The sequence below is a fragment of the Salmo salar genome, chromosome 01 (assembly GCF_965601325.2).
Source record: "Salmo salar chromosome 01, fSalSal1, whole genome shotgun sequence".
Taxonomy (NCBI): Eukaryota; Metazoa; Chordata; class Actinopteri; order Salmoniformes; family Salmonidae; genus Salmo; species Salmo salar.
This window is the reverse complement of record NC_138291.1, coordinates 161,070,371-161,079,141: the sequence shown is the minus strand read 5'-3', so window position 1 is coordinate 161,079,141 and position 8,771 is coordinate 161,070,371.

Sequence of the window (8,771 nt, the reverse complement as noted above, 5' to 3'; positions counted from 1 at the left end):
GGGAGGCCACCGCTCCACTTGACATGGTTACGCAGGAGGGTCACAAGGAGAGAATCAGTATTTTCCTTATTGATTCTCCTGCATTTCCCGTGGTGCTGGGCCTACCCTGGTTGGCCTGTCATAACCCCACTATTTCGTGGCAACAGAGGGCTCTCAACGGGTGGTCACAAGAGTGCTCAGGGAGGTGTGTGGGGGTTTCCATCGGTGCGACTAGGGTGGAAAGTCCCGACGAGGTCTCCATCGTGCGGCATCCCCTCAGAATATGCCGATTTGGCTCTCGCCTTCTGTAAGAAGAGGGCAACTAAATTACCACCTCATCGACGGGGGGATTGTGCGATAAATCGCCTGGTAGACGCAGCACTTTCCAGGAGTCACGTGTATCCTCTGTCACAGGAGAAGACGGCGGCTATGGAAACATATGTCTCCAAATCCCTTGGGCAGGGATTCATTCGGCCATCCACTTCACTTGCCTCCTCGAGTTTCTTGTATGTGAAGAAGAAGGATGGGGTCTGCGCCCATTTATTGACTATCGAGGGATCAATCAGATCACAGTGAGGTATAGCTACCCACTGCCTCTCATCGCCAGTGCGATCGAGTCAATGCACAGGGCTCGCTTCTTCACAAAATTGGATCTCAGGAGCGCTTACAACCTGTTGCGTATCCGGGAGGGGGACGAGTGGAAGACGGCATTTAGTACCACCTCAGGGCACTATGAGTACCTCATCATGCCGTACGGGTTGATGAATGCTCCATCAGTCTTCCAGGCCTTTGTTGACGAGATTTTCCGGGACCTGCAAGGGCAGGGTGTAGTGGTGTATATCGACGACATTCTGATATACTCCGCTACACGCGCCGAGCATGTGTCCCTGGTGCGCAGGGTGCTTGGGCGACTGTTGGAGCATGACCTGTACGTCAAGGCTGAGAAATGTATGTACTTCCAACAGTCTGTCTCCTTCCTAGGGTACCGCATTTCCACTTCAGGGGTGGAGATGGAGAGTGACCACATTTCAGCCGTGTGTAATTGGCCGATTCCCACCACGGTAAAGGAAGTGCAGCGGTTTCTAGGGTTTGCCAACTGCTACCGGAGGTTTATCCGGGGTTTTGGTCAGTTAGCAGCTCCCATTACCTCACTGCTGAAGGGGGGACCAGTGCGGCTGCAGTGGTCGGCTGATGTGGACAGGGCTTTTGGTCACCTGAAGGCTTTGTTTACCTCGGCTCCGTTGCTGGCTCATCGAGATCCCTCTTTGGCGTTCATAGTGGAGGTGGACACATCCGAGGCTGGAATAGGAGCCGTGCACTCTCAGCACTCAGGCACACCACCAAAGCTGGTGCTTTCTTTTCGAAGAAGCTCAGCCTGGAGGAGCGAAACTATGATGTGGGGGACCGGGAGCTGTTGGCTGTTGTCAAGGCTCTGAAGGCGTAGAGACATTGGCTTGAGGGGGCTAAACACCCTTTTCTCATCTGGACTGACCACCGCAATCTGGAGTATATCCGGGCGACGAGGAGACTGAACCCTCGCCAGGCAAGGTGGGCCATGTTTTTTTTTACACGTTTTGTTTTCACCCTATCCTACAGACCATGTTCCCAGAACGCTAAGGCAGACGCACTGTCCCGGATGTATGACAAAGAGGAGTGGTCCATGGATCATACTCCCATACTTCCAGCCTCTTGCCTGGTGGCACCGGTGGTGTGGGAGCTGAAATAGCCGAATCCACTAATTTGAAAGTGTGTCCACATACTTTTGTATATATAGTGGGCTCCTGAGTGTCGCAGCCGTCTAAAGCACTGCATTCAGTGTTAGAGGCGTCACTACAGACCCTGGTTCAATCCTTGGCTGTATTACAATGTCCGTGATCGGGAGTCCCATAGGACGTCGCACAATTGGCCCAGCGTAGTCCGGGTTAGGGGAGGGTTTGGCTAGGGTAGGCTGTCATTGTAAAATAAGAATTTGTTCTTACCTGGAAAGAGAGTACCGTGCAGTATCGAAGAGCCCTCACTGCTGCTCGATCATCCTATTGTTCTAACTTAACCTGTTGGGGCTAGGGGGCAGTATTTGCACGGCCGGATAAAAACATCCCCGATTTAAACTGGTTACTACTCTTGCCCAGAAATGAGAATATGCATATAATTAGTAGAGTTTGACAGAAAACATTCCAAAGTTTCTAAAACTGTTTGAATGGTGTCTGTGAGTATAACAGAACTCATATGGCAGGCCAAAACCTGAGAAGATTCCATACAGGAAGTGCCCTGTCTGACAATTTGTTCTCCTTCTGTGGCATCTCTATCAAAAATACAGCATCTCTGCTGTAACGTGACATTTTGTAAGGCTTCCATTGGCTCTCAGAAGGCTCCAGAAAGTGGAATGATGTCTCTCCAGTCTCTGGGCGAAAAACAGCAGGAGATTTTGTGAGTGGTCAGGCTGAGAACAGTGACACTGGAGATGCGCGTTCATGTGAATTCTCAATTTTTTTCTTTCAGTCTTTGAATGAGTACAACGTCGCCCGGTTGGAGTATTATCGCTATTTTACGAGAAAAATAGCATAAAAATGTATTTTAAACTTCGTTAGACATGCTTCGAAGTACGGTAATTTACATTTACATTTACATTTAAGTCATTTAGCAGACGCTCTTATCCAGAGCGACTTACAAGTTGGTGGATTCACCTTATGATATCCAGTAATGGAATATTTTGATTTTTTTTTCACGAAATGCGCTCGTGCGTCACCCTTCGGATACTGACCTGAACGCACGAACAAAACGGAGGTATTTGAATATAACTATGGATTATTTGAAACCAAAACAACATTTGTTGTTGAAGTAGAAGTCCTGGGAGTGCATTCTGATGAAGAACAGCAAAGGTAATCCAATTTTTCTTATAGTAAATCTGAGTTTGGTGAGGGCCAAACTTGGTGGGTGTCAAATTAGCTAGCCGTGATGGCTGGGCTATGGACTCAGAATATTGCAAAATGTGCTTTCGCCGAAAAGCTATTTTAAAATCTGACACCGCGATTGCATAAAGGAGTTCTGTATCTATAATTCTTAAAATAATTGTTATGTATTTTGTGAACATTAATTGTGAGTAATTTAGTAAATTCACCGGAAGTTTGCGGTGGGTATGCTAGTTCTGAACATCACATGCTAATGTAAAAAGCTGTTTTTTGATATAAATATGAACTTGATTGAACAAAACATGCATGTATTGTATAACATAATGTCCTAGGAGTGTCATCTGATGAAGATCATCAAAGGTTAGTGCTGCATTTAGCTGTGGTTTTGGCTTTTGTGACATATATGCTTGCTTTGAAAATGGCTGTGTGATTATTTTTGGCAGGGTACTCTCCTGACATAATCTAATGTTTTGCTTTCGCTGTAAAGCCTTTTAGAAATCGGACAGTGTGGTTAGATTAACGAGACTCTTGTCTTTAAAACGCAAATGTCCCACCTTGCCCAGGGAGGTTAATTGAGGAAAGTAGGAACAATCCAAGTATTTTTGATACTTTTGCAAAGCTAACTAAAAAGCAGCATTCCCCAAGAGAGGATGGCTTTCACTTCAGCAGTAAGAAATTCATGAACTTCTTTGAGGAAAAGATCATGATCATTAGAAAGCATATTACGGACTCCTCTAAATCTGCGTATTCCTCCAAAGCTCAGTTGTCCTGAGTCTGCACAACTCTGCCAGGACCTAGGATCAAGGGAGACACTCAAGTGTTTTAGTACTATATCTCTTGACACAATGATGAAAATAATCATGGCCTCTAAACCTTCAAGCAGCATACTGGACCCTATTCCAATTAAACTACTGAAAGAGCTGCTTCCTGTGCTTGGCCCTCCTATGTTGAACATAATAAACGGCTCTCTATCCACCGGATGTGTACCAAACTCACTAAAAGTGGCAGTAATAAAGTCTGTCTTGAAAAAGCCAAACCTTGACCCAGAAAATATAAAAAACTATCGGCCTATATCGAATCTCCCATTCCTCTCAAAAATGTTAGAAAAAGCAACTCACTGCCTTCCTGAAGACAAACAATGTATACGAAATGCTTCAGTGTGGTTTTAGACCCCATCATAGCACAGAGACTGCACTTGTGAAGGTGGTAAAGGACCTTTTAATGGCGTCAGACCGGGGCTCTGTATCTGTCCTCCTGCTCCTAGACCTTAGTGATACCATGTATCACTACATTCTTTTGGAGAGATTGGAAACCCAAATTGGTCTACACAGACATGTTCTGGCCTGGTTAGGATCTTATCTGTCGGAAAGATATCAGTTTGTCTCTGTGAATGGTTTGTCCTCTGACAAATCAACTGTAAATTTTGGTGTTCCTCAAAGTTCCGTTTTAGGACCACTATTGTTTTCACTATATATTTTACCTCTTGGGGATGTCATTCGAAAACATAATGTTAACTTTCACTGCTATGCGGATGACACACAGCTGTACTTTTCAATGAAACATGGTGAAGCCCCAAAATTGCCCTCACTGAAAGTCTGTGTTTCAGACATAAGGAAGTGGATGGCTGCAAACATTCTACTTTTAACTCGGACAAAACAGAGATGCTTGTTCTAGGTCCCAAGAAACAAAGAGATCTTCTGTTGAATCTGACAATTAACCTTGATGGTTGTACAGTCGTCTCAAATAAAACCGTGAAGGACCTCGGCGTTACTCTGGACCCTATTCTCTCTTTTGACAAACATATCAAGACTGTTTCAAGGACAGCTTTTTCCATTTACGTAACATTGCAAAAATCAGACATTTTCTGTCCAAAAATGATGCAGAACAATTAATCCATGCTTTTGTTACTTCTAGGTTAGACTGCTGCAATGCTCTACTTTCCGGCTACCCGGATAAAGCACTAAATAAACTTCAGTTAGTGCGAAATATGGCTGCTAGAATCCTGACTAGAACAAAAAAATGTGATCATATTACTCCAGTGCTAGCCTCCCTACACTGGCTTCCTGTTAAGAAAAAGGCTGATTTCAAGGTTTTACTGCTAGCCTACAAAGCATTACATGGGCTTGCTCCTACCTATCTTTCCGATTTGGTCCTGCCGTACATACCTACACGTACACTATGGTCACAAGAGCCAGGCCTCCTAATTGTCCCTAGAATTTCTAAGCAAACAGCTGGAGGCAGGGCTTTCTCCTATAGAGCTCCATTTTATGGAATGGTCTGCCTACCCATGTGAGAGACGCAGACTCGGTCTCAACCTTTAAGTTTTTATTGAAGACTCATCTCTTCAGTAGATCCTATGATTGAGTGTAGTCTGGCCCAGGAGTGTGAAGGTTGTGCCGTGGCGGATATCTTTGTGGGCTATACTCGGCCTTGTCTCAGGATGGTAAGTTGGTGGTTGAAGATATCCCTCTAGTGGTGTGTGGGCTGTGCTTTGGCAAAGTGGGTGGGGTTATATCCTGCCTGTTTGGCCCTGTCCAGGGGTATCATCGGATGGGGCCACAGTGTCTCCTGACCCTTCCTGTCTCAGGCTCCAGTATTTATGCTGCAGTAGTTTATGTGTCGGGGGGCTAGGGTCAGTCTGTTATATCTGGAGTATTTCTCCTGTCTTATCCGGTGTCCTATGTGAATTTAAGTATGCTCTCTCTAGTACTCTCTTTCTCTCTTTCTTTCTTTCACTCTCTCGGAGGACCGGAGCCCTAGGACCATGCCTCAGGACTACCTGGTATGATGACTCCTTGTTGTCCCCAGTCCACCTGGCCGTGCTGCTGCTCCAGTTTCAACTGTTCTGCCTGTGGCTATGGAACCCTGACCTGTTCACCCTGATTACTATTATTTAACCATGCTGGTCATTTATGAACATTTGAACATCTTGGCCATGTTCTGTTATAAACTCCACCCGGCACAGCCAGAAGAGGACTGGCCACCCCTCATAGCCTAGTTCCTCTCTCGGTTTCTTCCTAGGTTTTGGCCTTTCTAGGGAGTTTTTCCTAGCCACTGTGCTTCTACACCTGCATTGCTTGCTGTTTGGGGTTTTAGACTGGGTTTTTGTACAGCACTTTGCTATATCAGCTGATGTAAGAAGGGCTATATAAATAATTTGATTTGAACTGACTTGCCTGGTTAAATAAAAAAAATAACATTTTGAGTTTGCATCCCAATATTACACTTTATATGTGAAAACTGAAATACAGCAAAACCTTTTGACATAGAAACATTGGATTTTCAGCAGTTAAAAAATATCTTTATTTTTTATAAAAAATATGAATAACATTCCACCGTTGAGCCCAAAGAGGGAGCTTTTGGTCATTGACTGCATGAAAGGGCTACAAACCTTTCTAACCCCTCCTCCCTTCCTCAGCCCCCTCCTCCCCCCTTCCTTCTTTCTTGGTTTGCAATTAGCCTTTTCCCAACGCACTTCACACTTGTTGCTATAGCAATATGCAGGAGGGCTGAATGCCCCTTTGTCTTTGCTGCTACACACACACACAGACACACACACACACACACACACTGCAGATAAATCCTCATATTATGAGCTTATGTTTTAAACACAGTTACAGCAGGAGGAGAGAATTAAGACTGTGATTAACTCCTCTCGCTGCCAGTGTGTGTGTGTGTGTGTGTGTGTGTGTGTGTGTGTGTGTGTGTGTGTGTGTGTGTGTGTGTGTGTGTGTGTCCGTCTGTCTGTCCTCGTACTTTGTGAAAGAAAAGTAGATTGAAGATATGACGTGACCAAACTTTCTCTGAAATGGAGAGCTTAGCAGAATGTACTTTGTATCCCAGGTTTGAATCAGTCCCTGATTAGAGGAGAATAATGAAAATTAGCACCAACCTTGAGATCCAGGTTTCATAAAAGTTGATAAATTAACCTGTTAGGGCTAGGGGGCAGTATTGACACGGCTGGATAAAAAATGTACCCGATTTAATCTGGTTACTACTCCTGCCCAGTAACTAGAATATGCATATAATTATTGGCTTTGGATAGGAAACACCCTAAAGTTTCTAAAACTGTTTGAATGGTGTCTGTGAGTATAACAGAACTCCTATGGCAGGCCAAAACCTGAGAAGATTTCAAGCAGGAAGTGGCCTGTCTGAGAAGTAGTGTTTCATCTTGGCTCTTTTTATTGAAGACTCAGGATCTGTGCAATAACGTGACACTTCCTACGTCTTCCATAGGATCTCAGAGCCCGGGAAAACGTTGAACGATATCGAGGCAGGCTCTGGCTGAAACACTTTATCGCTTTTGGCAAGTGGCCGCTCAGAGTACTATGGGCTTAGGCGCTTGCCCGCTTCGGCCGAAAGCTTTCTTTTCCTTTGTCTGTTTATCTAAACGCAGATTCCCGGTCGGAATATTATCGCTTTTTTATGAGAAAAATGGCATAAAAATTGATTTTAAACAGCGGTTGACATGCTTCGAAGTACGCTAATGGAATATTTAGAATTCTTTTGTCACGAATTGCGCCATGCTCGTCACCCTTATTTAGCCTTTAGGATAGTGTCTAGAACGCATGAACAAAACGCCGCTGTTTGGATATAACGATGGATTATTTTGGAACAAACCAACATTTGTTATTGAAGTAGAAGTCCTGGGAGTGCATTCTGACGAAGACAACAAAGGTAATAACATTTTTCTTATAGTAAATCGGACTTTGATGAGTGCTAAACCTGCTGGGTGTCTAAATAGCTAGCCCTGTGATGCCGGGCTATCTACTGAGAATATTGCAAAATGTGCTTTCACCGAAAAGCTATTTTAAAATCGGACATATCGAGTGCATAGAGGAGTTCTGTATCTATAATTCTTAAAATAATTGTTATGCTTTTTGTGAACGTTTATCGTGAGTAATTTAGTAAATTCACCGGCAGTGTTCAGTGGGAATGCTAGTCACATGCTAGTCACATGCTAATGTAAAAAGCTGTTTTTTGATATAAATATGAACTTGATTGAACAAACCATGCATGTATTGTATAACATAATGTCCTAGGGTTGTCATCTGATGAAGATCATCAAAGGTTAGTGCTACATTTAGCTGTGGTTTGGGTTTATGTGACATTATATGCTAGCTTGAAAAATGGTTGTCTGATTATTTCTGGCTCGGTACTCTGCTGACATAATCTAATGTTTTGCTTTCGTTGTAAAGCCTTTTTGAAATTGGACAGTGTGGTTAGATTAACGAGAGTCTTATCTTTAAAAGGGTGTAAAATAGTCATATTTTTGAAAAATTGAAGTAATATCATATCTAAGGTATTTGAATAACGCGCCGCAGGATGCAACTGGCTGTTGAGTAGGTGGGACGCAAGCGTCCCACCTAGCCCATAGAGGATAATACTGTTCTATTGTCACAGACCGGATAGGTGCAGTGAAATGTGTTGTTTTACATAGTACTACGGCGTCCCTGGAGCAAATTAGGGTTAAATACCTTGTTGGGCTCATCGACAGATTGGTCACCTTTGGTACTCAAACCAGCAACCTCTTTAAGGAATACCTGGGATAGGATAAAGTAATCCTTCTAACCCCCCCCCCCCCAAAAAAAGAAAAAGATATAGATGTACTATTGTAAAGTGGTTGTTCCACTGGATATCAAAAGGTGAATGCACCAATTTGTAAGTCGCTCTGGATAAGAGCGTCTGCTAAATGACGGAAATGTAAATGTAAATGTTTCAGCTACTGGCTAAACGCTCTAACCACTAGGCTACCTGAAACCTTAAAATTGGCATTATATATACCAAAGTATTTGGACACACCTTCAAATTAGTGGATTCGGCTATTTCAGCCACACCTGTTGCTGACAGCTGAATAAAACCGAGCACACAGCCATGCAATCT